This window comes from Odocoileus virginianus, chromosome 15, assembly GCF_023699985.2.
Source record: "Odocoileus virginianus isolate 20LAN1187 ecotype Illinois chromosome 15, Ovbor_1.2, whole genome shotgun sequence".
NCBI classification, from domain to species: domain Eukaryota; kingdom Metazoa; phylum Chordata; class Mammalia; order Artiodactyla; family Cervidae; genus Odocoileus; species Odocoileus virginianus.
The window spans coordinates 66,077,623-66,098,951 of NC_069688.1; the positions used below are offsets into that span (position 1 = coordinate 66,077,623).

Consider the following 21,329-nt stretch of genomic DNA (forward strand, 5'->3'; position numbering starts at 1 on the left):
CATTTAAAAAATTTAAATCAAAGTTAACAAAATTTGATGTAAGTAATTTGTAATAACAGTCAGTTGTATAACCGTGTGATTTCTAGCTCATGAGAATCTAGCTATTGCCTCTCAAAAACAGTAAAATGGGCAGAATGACACTATGTGCACATATAGTTTTTTCGGGTAAATTTCTGAAGCTAATTGCTGGATGATGCTTTTGCTAAAAACTCTCATTCTATATTTATTTATGCCTAATTTCAAAACAGGTTTGGAGAATTAAATACCATTCCGACAATGATAAAAAACTTTGCTAAAAATACAGGCCATTGGTCAATTCACTAAAAGTACAGACTAGTCATTCTACTGTCAGAAAAATCTACTTCCATTCATTACAAATGGATAGGTATTAGTCAGTTGGGCCCTGAAATCTATAATTTAAAGAATGATGAAGGGTTAGTGATTATTTTGCAAATGTCAAGGATGTATTACTTGTAAAGGATAGAAGATTGGTAAGAATCATTAAATAGATCTTTCTTTTTAAAAATTCAATTTTTTCGTCTTAGCAAAAAACAATCACCACTGAATTGCATGGTACGTTCAGTTTGTTAAAATTTATCAATACTACTAATAACACACGCACATATGTGAATATTTTGCTGTTGTTCTGTTGCTCAGTCGTGTCCGACTCTTTGCGACCCTATGGACTGAAGCATGCTAGGCTTTCCTGTCCTTCTCTAATTCCTGGAGTTTGCTCAAACTCATGTCCATTGAGTCAGTGATGCCATCCAACCATCTCATCCTCTGTCGTCCCCTTCTCCTCAATCTTTCTCAGCATCGGGGTTTTTTTCCAATAAGTCAGCTCTTCCCATCAGGTGGCTAAATTATTGAGCTTCAGCTTCAGCATCAGTTCTTCCAATGAATATTCAGGACTGATCTCCTTCAGGATGGACTGGTTGGATCTCCTTGCTGTCCAAGTGACTCTCAAGAGTCTTCTCCAGCATCACAGTTCGAAAGCATCAATTCTTCGCCACTCAGTCTTTTTTATCGTCTAGCTCTCACATCCGTACATGACTACTGGAAAAACCATAGCTCTGACTAGATGGACCTTTGTCGGAAAAGTAATGTCTCTGCTTTTAAATATGCTGTCTAGGTTGATCACAACTTTTCTTCCAAGGAATAAGTGTTTTTTTAATTTTGTGGCTGCAGTCACCATCTGCAGTGATTTTGGAACCCCCCAAAATAAAGTTTCTCACTGTTTCCCTTGTTTCCCCATCTATTTGCCATGAAGTGATGGGACCAGATGCCATGATCTTTGTTTTTTGAATGCTGAGTTTTAAGCCAGCTTTTTCACTCTCCTCTTTCACCTTCATCAAGGGGCCTTTTGTTCCTCTTTGCTTTCTGCCATAAGGATGAGGTTATCTGCATATCTGAGGTTATTGATATTTAACGTGGCAATCTTGACTCCAGCTTGTGCTTTATCCAGCCTGGCATTTCTCATGAAGTACTCTGCATGTAAGCTAAATAAGCAGGGTGACAATATACAGCCTTGACGTACTCCTTTCCCAATTTGGAAACAGTCCATTGTTCCATGTCCAGTTCTTACTGCTGCTTCCTGACCTGCATACAGGTTTCCCAGGAGGCAGGTCAGGTGGTCTGGTATTCCCAATGAAAGGTTGTTGCTGAACCACAAAAAGACTCCGAGATTCTTGGCCTCCGGAGGAGAAGAATTCAATCCAGGGCCAGAGACGAGGCTGGATCGCTCAGAGCTTTTGTGTAACAAAGTTTTATTAAAGTATAAAAGAGACAGGGAAAGCTTCTGACATAGACATCAGAAGGGGGCAGAAAGAGTGCCCCCTGCTACTCTTTAGCTGGATGTTATACAGCTACTAGCAGTCTGCTAATTAAGGAAAGGAAATGTCTCAAAACTCAGAGATTGGAACCAGGCCCCTCATCCACAACATGCATTTTTTTTCTTTTAAAGTATTTATTATGGAAAATTCTAAAACATACAAAAGTAAAAAGAAAGTGAACAGCATCCATGTTTATTGTTGTTTAGTCGCTCAGTCGTGTCTGACACTTTGCGACCCCACAGACTGTAGCCCACCAGGCTCCTCTGTCCATGGGATTCTCCAGGCAAGAATACTGGAGCAGATTGCCATTTCCTTCTCCACCCAAGATGCATTTTGAGATAACCTGGGCACAGATGAGTCATCTTGAAGAAAGGCAGATTTCCATACAAATATATAGTTTCACTAACATAGATTTGGAGAACAAGGTATGAGTATACCATACTGGTTTGTCAAGTTGGTTCTGAGCCTTTAGGTGGAACCACCTTGAAGACAGAGTCTAGGGTAAATGCATAGCACATTAACATAGCCTAAGACAAATATTTCCATAAGAAAAATGCATTGGTTAGCTCAAGGTTTGAGAAAAGTTAAGTTCAGGTGGAACCAGGTGTCATTATGGCAACACAGAATTTTAAGAGAAACTTCTTTTAAAACTTGTATAGAGAAGGGGAAAAAACGTAACACTAGTTTGTTTCCTTCCTCTGCATAAGAGAGCGATAAAAAATGTCTGACACCTGTAGCCTATTTCCTCCTTTTGGAGACCCCTGGCCTCCCTGCCTGTTACCCTCTCACCATCTCTTGAAGAAATTTCCACAACTACACAATCAAAAGCTCTGATATAATTAATAAAGCAGAAGCAGATGTTTTTCTGGAACTCTTGTTTTTTCTATGATCCAAAGGATGTTGGCAATTTGGTCTCTGGTTCCTCTGCCGTTTCTAGCTTGTACATCTGGAAGTTCTCAGTTCACACACTGTTGAAGCCTGGCTTGAAGGATTTTGAGTACTACTTTGCTAGTGTGTGAAATGAGCGCAACTGCACAGTAGTTAGAACATTCTCTGGCATCGCCTTTCTTAGGGATTGGAATGAAAACTGACCTTTTCCAGTCCTGTGGCCACTGCTGAGTTTTCCAAATTTGTTGGCAGATTGAGTGCAGCATCATCTTTCAGGATTTGAAATAGCTCATCTGGAATTCCATCACTTTCACTAGTTTGTTTGTAGTGATGATTCCTAAGGCCCACTTGACTTTGAACTCCAGGATGTCTGGCTCTAGGTGAGTGATCACACCATAGTGGTTATCGGGTCATGAAGATTTTTTTTTTAGAGTTCTGTGTATTCCTGCCACCTCTTCTTAATATCTTCTGTTTCTGTTAGGTCCATACCATTTCTGTCCTTTATTGTGTCCATCTTTGCATGAATGATCCCTTGGTATCTCTAATTTTCTTGAAGAGATCTCTAGTCTTTCCCATTCTATTGTTTTCCTCTATTTCTTTGCACTGTTCACTTAAAAAGGCTTTCTTATCTTTCATTAAGATAAGAATGCATTATACTTAAAGTTAAAAAAAAAGCAATTTAGTATTGCTAGAAAAAAATCAGAAAATACAGAGAAGCTACAAGAAATGGTTCCGAAAAACCACCATTACCTCCTCAAATTGTTAATGGGAATATGCCAGTCCAGCTCTTCTGTATTCATCTGTTGTTTTGTCTTGATGTGGTAGATTAAAGATGGATAGACATCTATCAAGAAGAGAAGTCTCTCCCTATCTGCGGCTAGCCCTGTGACTAGCTCTGACTAATGGGATGCAGCAGAAATGTCGCTGCTGTAGCTTCTGAGATTAGATTTTAAAGATGTGCAATTTCTGCTTTTGGATGCTTTGAGCTCCTGGGGTCCAGCTGCCAGGCTTCAGGAAGTCCAAGGCATACAAAGAAGGCACTCACAGGACCGAGGTGCTCCAGTCGACAATCCCCGCCGAGCTCCCAGCTGACACCCAGCGCCAATGGACACCATACATGTGCGCCACTTTGGATGGGGCACCAGGGCAAGCCTGCAGATGACCATAGCTGCAGCCAATAGCACATGGGGCAGAAGCACTTTCCAGACCAATCCAGTCAGCCCGCAGAAGAGAGAGGATACAATGATTATTGTTTTGAAGCCACTGCGTTGCTTCAGTCATGTCCAACTCTTTGCGGCCCCACGGACTGAGCCCACCAAGTTCCTCTGTCCATGATTTTCTCCAGGCAAGAATACTGGAGTGTGCCGTCTCCAGGGGATCTTCTCAATCCAGGGATCGAACCCACGTCTCTTATGTGTCCTGTGCTGGCAGGCAGGTTCTTTACCACAAGCCCACCTGGGAAGCCACACCCCAATTCAAAAGTCGTTTAATCGGCATAGATATTACTGAACAATAGATGGCTGAGATTGTCTACTTGTCCACTATTGTGCCTATCCATTTATTACTTAATTTACCTACAAAGTGTCTTGGTCGGCATAGTAGTGTCTCCCCAGCCAGACGGCATGGTTTTGGAATCCAGGTTCAGGTTGGCCATGAGATGGGGGAGAACTGGGCAAAGTGGGCTGGTCACTGGGAATCAGATGAGCTGCTGCTGTGAGGCTGGGCAGGGAGAAGGCAGGGCAGGACCGTGAGGGCTGGTCCACCCGAGGCCAGAATGAGCGCGCGATGCAGCCTGACGGCCGGTCAGAGGGCGGCTGGCAGGGAGCGCGGGGGCACCCAGGGGGCGGCACGCCCGCAGGTGCCCTCGAGGGGGTGACAGCCTGGTGTCCGCGGCCCGGACCGAGGGGGCCTGGCGTCCGGCTCCTCCCGCGTGCAGGGCCTCGTCGGGGCGTCTCCCAGCCCTGCGGGGGCACCGCCGGGTCGGGCCCACGGGGCGCTCGGAGAAGACCCCCCAGTCCCGGCAAAGACGGGCCCGCCCGCCGCGCCGTCAGAGGGTCCCGGGGCCGCGTCCAGGGGAGGTGGGTCTTTGCAGCTGAGGAAGCGATCTCACTGTCAGGACAGGTTTCACCAGTCTCTGAGGACGAAAACACCTGAGATTCTGAGACGGCTCACCTGGATGATACAGTGTGAAATGAGCTTAAGAACAAAACCCTTAAACTGTAAACGTGTTATCAGAAACAACTCACGGGCAAGCCTTAGCTCATGCTGAGCCGGACCCCAGCTCCAACTCCGCTTCCTTCACACTTAGAACACGACCCTTCATTTTAAAGCCCTTTATATAAAAACCAACAAAGCAGTCACGTGTGTTCCAAACAACTTCACCCACTCCCTGCGTCTCCCTCCGCCCAGGACTCACGCTGTGAACCCTGCCGGGGATGCAGTGGGGGCCCAGCAGCCTGGCCAAGCTCCACCTGGTTACGAATCTCAGGTTTACTTGCTAACTTTTAACTGTATCGCATGCAGTTGATTCACTACATTGGGTTGGTCTCAGGTGTACAGAAAAATGATTCAGTTTTTACATACACAGTTTTTTTAGATTCATTTCTTGTGAGATTGAAACAAATTTTTATAATGTGGACCAATTTTTAAAGCCTTTATTGACTTTGTTACAATACTGCTTCTGATTTATGTTTCGGTTTTTTGGTCATGAGGCAGGTGCAATCTTATCTCCCTGACCAGGGATCAAACCCACACCCCCTGCACGGGAAGGCACAGTCTTAGCCTCTGGACCTCTAGGGATGTCCCACTCGCATAAGTTTCTATAACCAGCAAGAACCTACCGCAGGGACTTCCCTGGTGGGTGAAAGTGTTACTTGCTCTGTTGGGTCCGACTCTGCAATCCCGACGGACCGTAGCCCGCCAGGCTTCTCTGTCCACAGGATTCTCCAGACAAGAATACTGTTCCCTCCTGCAGGGCATCGTCCCGACTCAGGGATCGAACCTGCATTGCAGGCAGATTCTTGACTGCTTGAGCCAGCCAGGGAGCACAGGGAACGCTACTCAGCATCCCGAGGGAACCTAAGTGAAGTCACAGCGCTTGCATGTTTTGAAGTTGCCTCATCAAAACAGCCTCCTCCACAAGAACTGCTCTGGCTGCATGTTAAGGACACGGGGAGCCTCTGCTTAACCACCTGGATCAGCCTGCGAGACGCGCCTGCCAGCCTACACGAGTTTTCCACTGGGTTCAATCATCCCAGGCTTGGCACTACAAGCCCTCAGACGCACAAGTACCTGGCTGTCCAGGGTTATAAAGAGGCAGCCAGAGGCTCCTGGTGTCTGGAGACTGCATTCCTTCCACGTGGCCTTTACACTGAGAGCAAGTAAGGCTCTCCTTGTTGAGTTGCTAAGATGTGTTGGATGCTTTGGGGACTGTAGCCCGCCAGGCTCCTCTGTCCGTGGGAATTTCCCAGGCAAGAGCACTGGAGTGGGTTGCCATTTCCTTCTCCAGGGGATCTGCCCGACCCAGGGATCGAACTCACATCTCCTGCTTGGCAGGTGGATTCTTTATCACATGAGCCAACTCGTAAGATTTCCTTGCATTCCCTTTAATGTGCCTTCTCCAAAAGTATGAAAGCAGGCTTTTGGTCTGTTCTGTTGATTTTATGAAGACGTTTTCTAAAGCTGAGGCTTTCACATGTTTAAACTTGCAGATCACACTTATGAAGACATCGTAAGTCACAGGCCAGTTCACCCGTGTGCAAGCACACATGTGTGCAAGTGGAAACGACAGCTTCACAAAGTGATACTTTTACTGTGTGTGACATTTAAATTTTTTTATGTCAGTTTTATATGCTGGGCTATGCTATGGAGCACAGTGATTAAACAGTCTAGGTGTTGCCATGAAAGTATGTTTTTAGATGTGATCAACAATTCAATCTGGCTTCTCTGATGGCTCAGAGGTCAAGAATCCACCGGCCAATGCAGGAGACGGGGGTTTTTGATTCTGTGTTGGGGAGATCCTCCGCAGAAGGAAATGGCAAGCTGCTCTGGTATTCTTGCCTGGAGAATCCCATGGACAGAGGAGCCTGGAGGGCTCCAGTCCATGAGATTGCCAAGGGTTGGGCATGGCTGAGCACGTGGCATAACTGCATTCGTGTGCGTCATCAGTGCTGACGCAGCGGTCCCCTCTCTCTGAGGCTTGGAGGAGCAGCCACGGGTGGCTGAGTGCTCCGCTGTAGATTCGCACAGACCTCTGTCTGCTCGCAGGAGGCTCGTGTGCTCTCCCGCTCTTCATAACTCACTCAGGAAAAAGACTGTGCCTGCTCCCTCTCCCACAAAGACTGCCAGCCTCCCAGGAGACAGCTACAGACTAACGTGGTTTCTGCTCGTGCCTCTCTTGAAATTTTGCTTCAAACAAAAGTAATATACACTCACAAGACAATTCACGACACATAACTCTGGCTAGTGCTTGTTAGGTAGCATGCTGAGGTCAACTCTTTTTCAACCGTATTCTTGACCCCTGCTTTAGTAAATGCTCAGTAGATGTTTGTTGTTGACAGTGATGAAGGTGGTATCATGTTTCAAAACTGAGAGCCATAAAAGGGACACTTCTGCAAAAATTACCTTGACTGGTTAAGGTCCAGATTAGGCAAAGCCCCTAAAACACCAGCATGAATTTCACTGTGACTCTGATGAGGTGTGTATGGAAATATATTTCAGACCAGGGCGGTTAACACACTAGCCTGCGGACCCGTGAGAGATTTGGGGAAAGGCGCCCTCTCCTGGAAGGAAGCGGCCCTGCAGGTGCCCTGTTGGGCGACACCCATGGGCGGGCCCTTTCTTCCGGTGGGTCAAGCTCCTCCTCCACCACCACCGCCAGGGCCGGAGCCTGGCAAGTGGAGTGTCATCTGGGTTTTGCCCCCATTATTCCTCACTGCTGGGCACCTCTGTGGAATGCCCGAAGCGTGCCACCGACATAGCAGCCGTAGAGAATACCACCAACCTACAAACACACACAGAACAGACCAGGGTTTTGCATCTTATACGTCGGAGACACACACGTCTCAGTTGCAGACATTACACTGCTTTTTTATTTTTCTTACTTGCTTTTTAAAAAGAAGAAAACCCGATTTAGATTTTCAATAAGAAATCGACAACAGAAAGTCTGAACAGGCTAGTCTTCTACTTCATCTGGTAACCAAACAGTGAAGGTCACCGCCCACCCAGGTCCCATCTTCGGTGAGTTGTCTTTAAAAGAAAATTGAGCAAACTGGGCTTTTCTGCGTCTCACAGAACCAGGCGGGGGCAAGACTTCAACATGACAATGTACAGAAAAGTGCTTTTAAATTCTAAATGCCTACAGAATGTCAGTCACTTTAATCTGTGAGCTGGCCAGTGTCAAACTTAAGGAGGAACCATGAGAACCATTCCTGCTTAAGTCAGGGAAAGGAAAATATCAGAATGCTTTCTATCCTCATTATTACAAAACACTGCTAGGAAAGTACTATCAACCCAGCAAAGTGAAATAAAATAGGGTCACAAGTAACTGGAAGACAGAGGTAAAGTTACCATAATTGGGGACTGAGATGATTGTATGATGGAAAACCCTGGAGAAGCAATGGGAAAACTTATAAATGACAGAAGATTCAACAAGTTGGCTAGGTACAACATTTAATATATATATACACATATATACAGAAATCACAGGCTTCATATACAGTCAGTGAAAGTGAAAACTGAGCAGATCCCATGTATAATAGCTAAAAGTAAATTAAAAAATAAGAAGTACAAATCCATCTAAAGATTAAAAAGAATCAAATGGAGAGATTCAAAGAAAATCTAAACAAATACCCAGTTCTTAGAAGGAACTATTCATCATTATTAAGATGTCATGCCTCCTTAATTAATCCAAAGTTTAAAGCAATCTCAATGAACCCAGCATTTGCATTTTCATTCTGGCAGTGGGAGACTAGGTATCTTGAAAATGCTTAAAACACTTAAAAATTCTAGATAAAATCCAACTTTTGTCCTTCTAAATGAATACCTTGAAGTCTCAGGTGCAAGAAAAACAGAGGGAACCACAAAGCAATGGCTTAGTGCTGTGGCCGGGCTGGGGCAGAAAGAAGGAGAGTTTGTTGGCTTCCAGACCAACGCCTGGCTCCAGCATGGCTCGGGAGAAGCTGGGTGCCACCCCGCGCCACAGATGGCCAGGCCTGCAAGAGGAGCAGCTGTAATTGACGTCTGTGCACAAATCTGAGCCCTTTAAGGAATTCACAGTGAGTGAAAGGAGACAGAGAACAGCTTTCCTGACCACACCTGGTGATCTGAGTAAGACAGAAGGTCTCTTTTGATCGTGTGGAACCACAGGCTGTGGCTCTGGGGTCACTGTCTACACTGTGTATGCGACCCAGGAAACCCCAAGCTGGGCAATTATCACAAAAGTTGACCTCAGCCACCGAAACTCTGGTGGTTCCTGGGAGATCCTTCAGGATAAAGCTGCTCTGTAGGGTCAGGCACACAGTCTTCCCACAGTTAGGCCCTCAGTGGAATGAGCTCACAGACCACAGTTTCAGAATACATGTGATAAAGATCCTCCACGAGACCGAGCTAACAGACATATCGAGTCGGGTTATTAGAACACTGAGAATTTACGCTGTAGGCTGAATTGTGTCTCCCTTTGTCTCCAAATACATAGCTGAAGTGCTAACCCCCAGAACCTAGGAAGGTGATTGCATTTGGAGATACATAAGGCAGAAGCATATTAATTCAATACGATGGCTGTTTTTATAACAAGAAGAGACTGGGAGACATATAAAACAGAGGGAAGAACATGTGCAGACACAAGGAGAGAACAGCCGTCTACGAGCCAAGGAGAGGGGCTTCAGGAAAAACTGACTCTCAACACCTCGATCCTGACCTGCTAACCTCTGGAAGAGTGAGAAAATAAACCCCCTCCTGTTTAGGCCACTTAGTCTGAGGTACTTTGTTACGGTAGCCCTAGTAAACTAATGGAGCTACATATAATAAAAGGACAGACATGAACATAGAAGTCTGTTTAAAAATACTGGAAACCATCAACACAGAATAAGACACTGAAAATAAGAAAAGAACTCCTGCTGAAAAAAAAACCAAAAGCTAAAAAACCTATAAAAACATTAAAGAAGTACTTCATGAAGAAGGAAGCTGGATTCCAAAGGAAAGGGTCGAGTGTAGAAAGCAATGATGAGCAAAGGAAGCAGGCACCTTGTGTTTAAATCTAAGCAAGTATCTGTTGTTGGATTAAAAAAGTGACAGCTAGTTTGGGGAATATAAAGCAAGATGGCAAACACGGCACTGAACAAAACAACATGTAAGACAGCAGCAGAGCAGATGCTTCCTGAATCCTTGTGTTTGGGGTGAACTGGGTCAGAGACGGGCTCCCCAGGTGGCACCAGTGGTAAAGAACACACCTTGCCAACGCAGGAGACAGAAGAGACGCAGTTTCCATCCCCGGGTCGGGAAGATCCCCTGGAGGAGGGCGTGGCAGCCCCTCCAGTGTTCTTGCCTGGAGGACCCCACGGACAGCGGAGCCTGGGGCTGCAGGCCACTGGGCCGCAGAGTCGGACACGACTGCGCACACGTGCCTTAGAGATCTTCACTTCGTTTAGACTTTGTAAAGTCACATACGTGTATTAAAATTAAAGGGAAATGACTAAACGAACAGACCATATAATTTCCAAAATAAGTAGAGAGGGAAAATAAAAGAGAACAAAAGCATTACAGCCGGTAGCAGGCAAGAAAAGACAGAAACAAGAAAGAGAAAAAGCGAAGACTCTGACACAGGAAGATCTTGGGGTACAGTGCCCACTTTCCATCATGCAGTCACAGCCCAGTTCTTCAGCGGAGGGAAGTAATGGCGGAGACCCCGGACGGCTCCAGGCCGGAGCGTTTCTCTCCCAGCCCAGCGAGCAGGCAGCAGGCCGCCCTGAGTCATCAGAAAAGACTCTGGCCGCTAAGGTGTGAAGTCCCACCCCAGCCTGCCTCCCGTCGCCAAGAGTCGCTCTGGGGAGAGCTGGGGCCCTGCAGAGCCATCCTTGGGAAATTCATGACCACGTTCAATGAGAGGACGGGACCTCCCTGGAAGTTATGACTCCAGCTTTCCCTGCAGCAGGAATGGGTTTGCTCCCTAGTCTGGGAACTAAGATTCCACAGGCCATGCTGCATGGTCAAAAAAATAAAGGAATGGACAATAGTTTTTACAATAAGCACACGCTGATTTTCAAAAAGGAAACTATATTTTAAAAAATGCCCAAACTGAGTGAAAACCAATCATGTCACCCACCTTTTCTGCTTGGGAGGGAGGGAGAGAAATGTGTGTCACTTTATCAAATATTTCATGTCTCTGTGCAGAGATACTCTGTTTTCCAGGCTTGTAGGACATACTTGAAAAATTGGCTTGATAAACACAGACCTGATGCCTCATGTGAAAATATGCTATCCCTAAGGGTAGCAGAGATGAGACTTAACTAAATTCATATTTTCCACCTAAGTCTTTCCGTTGGGCTCACCATGAGGCTGGAGCAATGGTCTCAGCCCACCTGATCACATGTGTGTCTAACTAATCACAGGAGGACTTTGATTTAGCCCAATTAGACTGTGGTTTCCCTTACGCGTTTTCTCCGTGGATCAGTATTTGCTTTTGAAACTTCTCACTTCGCTGCTTCCTTCCTGGATCGGGTTACAAACACTGGAGGACAAGGACTATCCTTTGCATCTGTAGGCCACGTGTGCCCTTGAACGGGGCGATCCTCCCACAGGCAATTAACCTAACTTTGCTGAATTTTCTTGATAATGCTAACCAGAACACTGAAGAAATTAATGCTGGATGTTATTAGTTTTATCCATCACTAAGCTTGGAAGTAATTAAACCTTGGTTCATGGTCACTCTGAGTCACTTGTTGGCCAGTTACCAAAGAGCGGGGACAAGAGAGAAGCAGAAAAATCAAAAGTTATCAAATAGCAACTAGAAGCTGTAGGGGGAAAAAGTAAAAAAAGAAACTGGAACTATAGTTTTAAATTACTTTTGAATATTTGCAGAGTCTTTTTTTTTTTTAACACTTCCTGTGACCATCTCTGGACCTTCCCTGATGACTCAGCGGGTTAAGAATCTGCCTGCATTGCAGAAGCAAGGGGCATATCCCCGGGTCAGGAAGATCCCCCGGAGGAGGGAACGGCAACCACTCCAGTGTGCTTGCCTGGGAAATCCCAAGGACAGAGGAGCCTGGCGGGCTACAGTCCACGGGGTCGGAAAGAGTCGCACACGACTGAACGCCTGAGCATATGCACATGTGATAGTCTCTGGAGAAAATTAAATCAGAGAAAGTTTAGTTACCTTTGGACATAAGGTGATCGGATGCCAAATCACAAAGCTACCAGGAAGGCAATGCCAGATAGGCAGTAAACTTCCTTGAATTTTTGTGGGTTTTTTTGGTTTGTTTTTCTGTTGATTAGTGGGGTTGTTTTGTTCTTACCTGGAAGACATCTACTTCAAGGTTACCTCACGTATCATCTTTGTAGAGTCTTCCAGGTGTCCTTCCAAACAATGAATCACCAAATTTCCATATCGTGGTGTCTGTATTTGTCAGTTAGCTGACAAAATTTAACCCTAGCACTGGACAGAATGCACTGAAGGAAGGTGATCATGTCTGTTCCATGTCTCCATCTTGTATAGCGGTCACAAAGTAAAAAAAAAAAAAAAAAAGTAATGGTAGTGTGTTAAAGTGTTAGTCGCTCAGCAGTGTCTGACTCTTTGAGACCCTGTAGATTACAGCTCACCGTGGAATTCCATATCCATGGGATTCTCCAGGCAAGAATATTGGAACTGGTAGCCATTCCCTTCTCCAGGGGATCTTCCCAACTAAGGGACTGAACCTGTGTCTCCTGCATCGGCAGGTCGGTTCTTTACCACTTTGCCACTGGGAAGCCCTACCGATCCCCAAGGTGATGGAGTTAGGGTGTCGAGACTTTGGCAGGTGATTCCACGATCAGGGCAGAGGCCTCCTAAATGGGCTTTTACCTCCTATGAAAGTGACTCCATGGACATCCCTCCCCACTTCTGTCGAGTGAAAATACAAGAAGTTTGGACCTGAAAGAGGGCCTCAAACTGGCACCCTCATCATGGACTCACAGCCTCCAGACGTGAGAAAAATGTCTCTGTTGCTCACAGGCAGCCTGTGTGTGGTATTTGGTTATACATGCTTGGATGGACTAGGACAAATGCTATGACAAGCATTGTGCTTATGTGATATCATTTAATATTCACAAAACTTTGCAAAGTAGTTATTATACCCCTTTCACAGATAAGAAGACTGGGGCTTAGAAACATGGAGTGGGCTTGTCCAGGTCACCCCACTGGAAGGTCATCACACCAGGAAGTCCTACCCCAGAGTCCACCCTCTTATTCACCATGGGACACAGCAGCAGTTACCAAACTCCAACATGTTTTAGAAGCCCCAGGGAGCTTGCTGAGAACGCAGATTTCCTGGCCGGCCTCCTGGGGCGATTCTGATTCAGGTTGGGATAGTGTCCTGGAATCTGCATTTTAACCAGTAGAATCCTCTCTCTAGGCAATTCTGATAAAGTTTCTTACAAAACTTTCAAGAAACACTACAACACTGCTGCTTACACACCAGACACTCAGCGATGGTCAGTAAGTGAATGTAACATTTATCGACATTTATACAAGATAAGCACGTCACATACTTTGTATCTGCTTTGGTAAAGGCAAAGATGGAGAGTTAAAATGGTGAGACAGATTTAGGGACCTCTATGTAAACACAGTCAAAGGGTTTCTTTACATCAAGACCTCTCAGAGCTTTCAGCCTAGGTAAAATATAACCTTTCGGGGGCTTCCCAGGCGGCCCTAGTGGTAAAGAACCTGCCTGCCAATGCAGGAGATGCAAGAGACACAGGTTTGAACCCTGAGTCAGGAAGATCCCCTGCAGGAAGGCATGGCAATCCACTCCAGTATTCTCGCCTGGAGAACCGCATGGACAGAGGGCCCTGGTGGGCTGCGTCCACAGGGTTTCAAAGAGTTGGACACGACTGAGTGACTCACACACACACACACAGCCTTGTTTTCAATTGTTTGATCATGGATCCCATTACTTCTTCTTTATCTCTTACATTACCTCTTTTAACCTGTATTAACAGTTTGGCAAGCAATGTCATGAAAAGCAAATTTATACTGGCAGCTGGCACTTGTATGGAGCTCAGTTTACAAAGCACACACATCACCACCTTTCGCAGGGCTGCATGCGAGAGTTCAGAGACGCCATCAGAGGTTTCCCCAGGAGGCAGGGACTGGACTGAGCAGCATAGGGGCAGAAGGGGCCTTCGGGCCTCGGTGTCCACTGTCGACCCGTGCCGTCATAGCAGGCAGCCTCCTTTCCTACGGAAACTTAATGCTTAGGGGATGCAGTGCAACAAAGTGAAAGGTCATTCACCTTTCTGTGCCTCAGTTTCCTCATCTGTAAAATGAGGCAGTTGGAACAAACTTAAGAGAGGTGCCGTGGCCGAAGTCAAATACTATCTTCCGTAGCATGGCTGGATTTGTAATCAATTTTCTCAACTCCTTAACCAGTTCAACCCGTGTGCCGTGAACTAGGAGCCAGTAACAGTGGTGGGCACTCCGACTGCAGTAAAAAATTAGGTGTGGTTCCTTCTCCGGCACATTCCATCCCCAGAATGTGCCGGTGGAAATGTTTGTGTGCAACTGTCCTCTATAGCGAGAGCACCATGCCCTTTGTACCTCTGACCTGTCATCTCCCGAAAAAACAAGCAAAAACCAGATAACACAGCACTGCCTTGAAATGTCACCAATGTCCTTGCGGTCAGTACCTCATGACCGTGCCCGAAGGTCTTAAATCTACTGTTACTCAACAGCAGGGTTGGAAGTCAGCTTCCCCTTGGTAATAAAAGTTATTACCCAACTCTTTAAACATTTCAACTTTCCTCCCTATTTCACAGTTCATAAAGCACCTCTCTGATGTGGAAGGATTTTTTTATTTAAAAGGAGATATAAGATAGCATGCTTTTCCACTTCTTGATGGCTTATTGCCTCCCAGAAGCTAAGAAGCAGTGATTCTGCAACACAGCTTTGCTAATTGCTCGTGTCTGTTAAGATGTCAGTGCCCTGGGCATCCTGCTGCCCCCCTCCCAACTCCATCCCCTGGGGAGTCTGGCGTTAGCACAGCCAGAGCCTGGGTTAATACGTACCCCATACAACTCATTAGCTGCACATTAGTACTGGAGCCAAGAATCAACGTGATGGATCCAGCAACCTGCTGGAGCCTGGGTCAGCGTCTCGGCTCCCCGACGAGGACCGAGGGCTCCCCGACGCCGAGGTCAGCAGCTCAGTGTTGGCCCCGTGGACCACACCAAGCACGCTGCACTCCACTTGGCCATCAGGGAGGACGGCAAAGATGGGCCTCATTAAAAACTGATGGGAGGAGGAACTTCGCTTTGCAGGACCCACGAGATCTACCCTTCCACTCGCCTGAAACGTATGCTGGGTTTAATCACCAAAATAAGAGAGCCCTGAACAGTCAAGGGCTATCATCATATTTCCAGGAGTCAGATACCATGCATTAGGGATCCAAGTGAAAGTTTTAAGCATGTCTCTAAATGTAAATGTTATTTTTGTAACATTTGCTGGTTTAAATCCAGTGGAGGTAAAATGATTAAAGCAGTGAATCTCTCCCCTCCCCTCCTTCCTTCCATCTCTCCTCCCTGCTTCCTGTTTTCTTCCTTCCTTCCCGCCAACTTCTTCCTTAAATGGATACAGCAATAAATAGTCCTTTAAAAACTGTCCTTCCCGGGTCGGGGCCTCTCAAGTCATCCCTCATAATATATCATTTGGCACAAAACACTGCGCACACACCTCCTATCACCTTCTCCCAGAGGCCAACAAACCCAGCAGGGCAGAAAAATTACTTCCGAAAAGAAAGGCTTCCTCAGGTCTCCAAATCTGTCATGTCTCACAGTAATTACTGAATAGGACATTCTCGGTAGGACTGTCTCGCTATTACGAACAGTTTCCCTTCCTTTAAGAGTGGAACAAGGACATACAGGCTCCCAGCAGCTGGTATTTTAGAGATGATTACCTGATCCTACATGGGTATTTCAAATTAGCTTGATTTTTGTAGGTCTGGTTTGAAAAAAGAAAAAAAGAAAACAAATCCCACACTTCATGTTTAAAGTTACAGAACACGCAGTGCTCACATTTTCATAAAACCACTTAAAAATAAAGGTCAAACTAGTCATCCCAACGCTGAGACTCAGCTTTCTCGTCAGCACTGTTTAAAAAGTGGCCCTTGCTTTCACCGATCGCACCTTTTCTGGGCGGCGTCCCAGTGAGGTCTCTGCACCATCTCCCGGCGTGCCTGCGCCTCCTGAAAACGGACGCGATTCCTGCAGACCCAGGAGGCTGCCGCCTCTGGACCGGGCACGCGGCCTCGTGCTCTCTCGTCAGGACAGCCCTCAGGTCTGCTCTGGTGTTAGACGGAGTAGAACTAGCCAGTTCCTGGGAGGGCCACAGGAAGCAATGCAGTTATGGTCTGAATGTTTGCATCTCCTCAAAGTTCGTATGTTGAAAACTAACAGACAAGGTGATGAGGTGGGGCTTCTGGGAAGTGATTAGGTCATGAGCGCATGGAACCCACATGAGTGGAATCAGTGCCCAACAAAAGATCTTCCAGAGCGACCCTGGCCTCTGGGCCCTCCCCGTCTGAAGACAAGACTGCAGTCCAGAATGTGGTCCTGGCCTGCCCATGCCGGCACCTGGATCTGAACGTCCAGACCTGTGAGAAGTGCACTTCTGTCGTGCATAAGCTACCCAGTCTGTACATGTGTGTGTTCTGTCGTGTCCAACTCTCGGCAACCCCATGGACTGCAGCCCACCAGGCGCCTCTGTTCATGGAATTTTCCAGACAAGGATACTGGAGTGGGCTGCCGTTTTCTCCTCCAGGGGCCCTTCCCGGCCCACGTATCAAACTCGCATCCCTTGCAGCTCCTGCATTTGCAGGTGTACTCTTTACCAACATCCCCCTGGGAAGCCCAGTCCATGGCATTTTGTCACAGCAGCCCAAAGGAACCGAGACAACTGTTCATCGTAACTCGGGTGGTTCCTGCAGTCGGGAAACCGAGGAAGGACGTTTCTGTCGGAGGCACACTGGCGTGTTCACTTCTAACCTATGTCGGTGCAGTGCGTAAAGCCCTAGACTGCATTTCAAAAAAGCAGTGTCACTGTTCTCAAACTTCAAAAAAAAAGGGAGTCCTGAGTGTTCAGGGTGAACTGAACATACTGGGTGAAAATGGAACTTACATGTGAAACTCACTAAACCTGGCGGTAAAGTGGAACAGAGCACCTGACCGGGTGGCAAGGGACGGCAGGCTCTTCCTATGCTGCTGAGCTATTTCCCGGAAGAATTTATAGCATTCAGCTTCCTCAGGCATTTTGGATGCGGTGCCCCTAGTGGTCAGGCTTAATTGGCACAACAACACTGTTCATCGCTAAGTCGTGTCCTCACGGACTGCAGCACGCCAGGCTCCTCCGTCCTTCACTACCATTCCAGGTTCCTATGCAACAGTGCTCTTTACAGCATCGGGCTTTACTTTTACCACCAGACAAATCCACAACTGATCACCATTTTCACTTCTTTCTGGAGCTATTAGTAATTGCCCTACACTCTTCCTCAGTGGGTTTCCCTGCTGGCTCAGATGGTAAATAATTTGCCTGTAATACAGGAGACCAGGGTTCCATCCCTGGGTTGAGAAGATCCCTGGAGAAGGTATTCTTGCCTGGAGAATTCTATTGACAGAGGAGCCTGGTGGGCTACAGCCCATGGGGTCCCAAAGAGCTGGACACAACTGAGCGATTAACATACTTCCCCAGTGGCATACTGGACACCTGATCTGGGGGCTCATCTACCGCCGTCATACCTTTCTGCCTTTTCACGCTGTCCGCGGGGTTCTCTAGGCAAGAACGCTGGAGTGGGCTTGCCATTCCCTCCTCTAGGGGACCACGTTTTGTCAGAACTCTGCACTACCTGTCTGTCTTGAGTGGCCCTGCAGAGCATGGCTCATAGCTTCAGTGAGGTATGCAAGCCGCTTCGCCAGGACGAGCCTGTGATCCATGATGGCATGCCCTACGCAGTCCTGGGCAAAGGGCAGCTCCAGGTCCCTAGGTCTGCGAGGCTAGAGTGATTGTTTAAAGGGGTAGAGGGTCCTGGGACTGAGCCAAACAGGGTGAAGGTGAGAGAGAGAAAGGACATATTTGGACCAAGAGAGGATGTCTATGTGACTCTGAAGCAGATATTAACACACTGCTAAGAAACTGTCTTTGAAGGCAATTCCAAAGAAGAATTCTAAAAACAGCAGCATGTGAGTGAATGTACCACTGTCTAAGAGTGTTGCTAAGAAAGACAGAATGACCTGAAGGTATATATTCAATGCTCTAGTCACCCAAGATTAATGGCTGTTTTTAAAAGAATGGCCATGTATTTTGCTCCATTAAATCTCTGTACATGTTCTTCTTGCAACTGAAAAAGTCTTCCTGATTTTTAAGATTCACCTTCACACCTTTCCTACACTCTTAGGCCAAGTTAGATGATTTCTTCCTATGAACTCTCATAGGATTTAATACCAAGTTAACACACATACAGTTCTACATTTGAAATTCTAAGCTTGCATGTCTGTCTTCCCCATTTGTTAATGAGTTTCTTGAGACCCTCTGAATTTCCAACCCACTGCCTTGCCCGTCATGAACAATTATCTAAGATCACTCTCCTAGCTCCTTACACGCAAAACACTCATTCCCTTATAGCACTTACCGCTATCTCAATTGCTTGCTTTCTTGTGTGTTATCCACCTCCCCTGCTGAAATGTAAGCGCGACACAGCGAGGAGTTTGTCTGCTGTGTTTGCGCCGCACCCCAGCACTCCAGCCTGCCCGGCGCGGTGCCTGCGCTCAGCAGTCACTTATCACGAATGGGCTGTTGGTGCTGAATGCGCGCAGTCAGTTGCTTCAGTCCTGCTCTCTGTGGCCCCGTGGACCGTAGCTGCCAGGCTCCTCCGTCCATGGGATTCTCCAGGCGAGAGTACTGGAGTGGGGTGCCAGGCCCTCCAGGGGATTTTTCCCACCCAGGAATCGAACCTGCCTCTCCTGCGTCTTTTGATCACAGGCAGATACCATTTCTTTATTTAATCAAGTTTATACAAACTTTAGAAGAGTGTTTTTATAATTAATAGTTGATTAAATACAAAATTACTTCTAAAGCTTAATAATCCAGTTTTGGTTAAAATTTTATTTGTAAAATCTGAGCTTCCCTGGTGGCTCAGACTATAAAAAATCTACCTGCACTGCAGGAGACCCAGGCTTGATCCCTGGGTCGGGAAGATCCCCTGGAGAAGGGACTGACTGTCCATATATATGAATTTCACATTCATTTTAGATGGAAATTGAGATTATATAACTTTGACTTTATGACATCTTCTCCAGGCATCACATACATGCTCCTCAAGTCTGATTTTTCCCTTCAAGCTTTCCCTAGAAATCCCAATCACCCTGTTTCTTCCTCCTCCCTAAATCTGGTGGCATTCTTGGGCGCTATACATTTGGATTCAGCTTGTCCTCTACCACAAACAGTAGATCTTTGGCTTTCATGGATTTAACAGAGTTGTTACTGAGCATGACCGTAAATGCTGATGACTTGTTGTCACTTGTCATTTTGCTAAGGTCAGATCTGAAAGTCTGGGCTGCCACAGCCCCAGGGGAAGCCAGCTTACTGCCCTCCGCAGATAGAGCTGCTCTCCCCTCGAGTGAAGCCAGTGGAGACACACACCCCACACATGTCCATCCTGCTTAGCTGCTCCTTGGAAAATGGCCTAAAAAGCCAAACTCGGTATCAAGGATGGAAGCACTGTGATAGTGACAGTTCTTTGCAGAAAACAGAAGTTGGGGATAAGTGAAAGAAAAGGACACTCACCTGGTCCTTCTGAGCCATTGATTAATCAAGAGTTGGGTGAAACTACCAGAGCAGGTCCTTCTCACTGCATTTGGTAGAAGAAAGTATGCACTGTGTGTTAGTAGCATTCACAGATTTGGGAGTTTAGAAAAGCCTCTATACAAAGCTCACCTTAAAAATAGTCTTTAGATGAGAGTGCTACCTCTCCAGTCAGATGTGCAGTGAGAGCTGCCTTCATATGCTGCATTACATTTAGCAGATGCGATGTGCCAGACCCTGTGCCAGACACTGTCTATAAAACTCTTCATTTAAACCATATAAATCCTCTGCTGAGGTAGGTATTAATGTCTCTTTTTCTAGAGACACAAAAACTGAGGTTCAAAGACTTAAAGAAACTTGCCTAAAGTCACCCAATCAACAAGCAACAAGTGACAGGCGTTCCGTCTCGTCCGACTCGCGACCCCATGGACATGGCCCACCAGCCTCCTCTGTCCCTAGGATTCTCCAGGCAAGAACACTGCGGTGGACTGCCACATAGCAGGGATTAAACTGCAGCAGGCCCCATCCAGTGCCCACGCTCCTGCCTCTACATTATCCTGTGTCCCAACCCCCAGCCCTTCCCTGCTTCCGGCACATTCGTTCAGTTGATTCTTATTGGGTTTACTGACTCCAACCTCAGTTCTAGGTTTCCCAAATCCACCTGAGCTGAAACGCTCGTTGCCCTGAAGCATTTTAATCACGTAAGATATGTGCAATTAAACTATGCACTGTGCGCGCGCGCGCACACACACACACAAGAAACCATTTCGCACTGACAATACTGACTTCAGGCTGTCTTACTGTGTCCATGTTGGGAGACCCGGCTCCATAAGATAACTGTTCATCTGAAGCTTTTGTGAAACAACAATGTTCACAAGCTCCATCTTCACTGGTGGAGTCCCTCCCCTCCCCGCTCCACCAACACATCTCCCCCCGCCCCAAGGCTTCTGGAAAGAATCCAATTCTTTCCAGAAAATTGCATTTCTCCCTCTTTCACACCCATTCATTACTGGAGGTGCTAATGAGCAGAAAGCAGCCCTACAAGTAGACCAAAAAAAACTAGAGAAAAGGGTGTGCAGTGGAGAATCTGAGAAGAATCAGACAGACCACAGCTCACACAAGATTCAGTCCATCGAATGCAGAGCACAGTGTGAGTAACAGTGAGTCCGGAATGAGGAGGCAGGTGAACCGGCAGCCAGATGTTCTCTGAGCCAAAATAAAGTTGCCGGGCAAATCACTGTTTGGCAATAATAAGCATTACATGTGTGAAAGTCACTCAGTCGTGTCCAACTCTTTGAAAACCCATGGACTATAGCCTGCCAGGCTCCTCTACCCATGGAATTCTCCAGGCAAGAGTACCGGAGTGGGTTGCCATTCCCCTCTCCAGTGGATCTTCCTGACCCAGGGATTGAACCTAAGTCTCTTGAATTGCAGGCAGATACTGAGACAGTCAATTCCTAGGCAGGTTGATAAGAAGTCCAGGGTCCCCACCGAGGAGGAAAAGAGGGTCTGGAATTCTCAAGGAGGAGGAAAGGACAAAGGTCTTTTTTTCTCTGCATTCCTTAGAC

General features: G+C 46.6%; 1 protein-coding gene across 1 annotated transcript in view; it reads right to left on the reverse strand.

Moving 5' to 3' along the window:
• Window positions 1-21,329, reverse strand: part of SNTB1 (syntrophin beta 1) — a 241,787-nt gene that overhangs the window by 49,109 nt on the left and 171,349 nt on the right. The gene's annotated exons all lie outside the window — the stretch shown is intronic.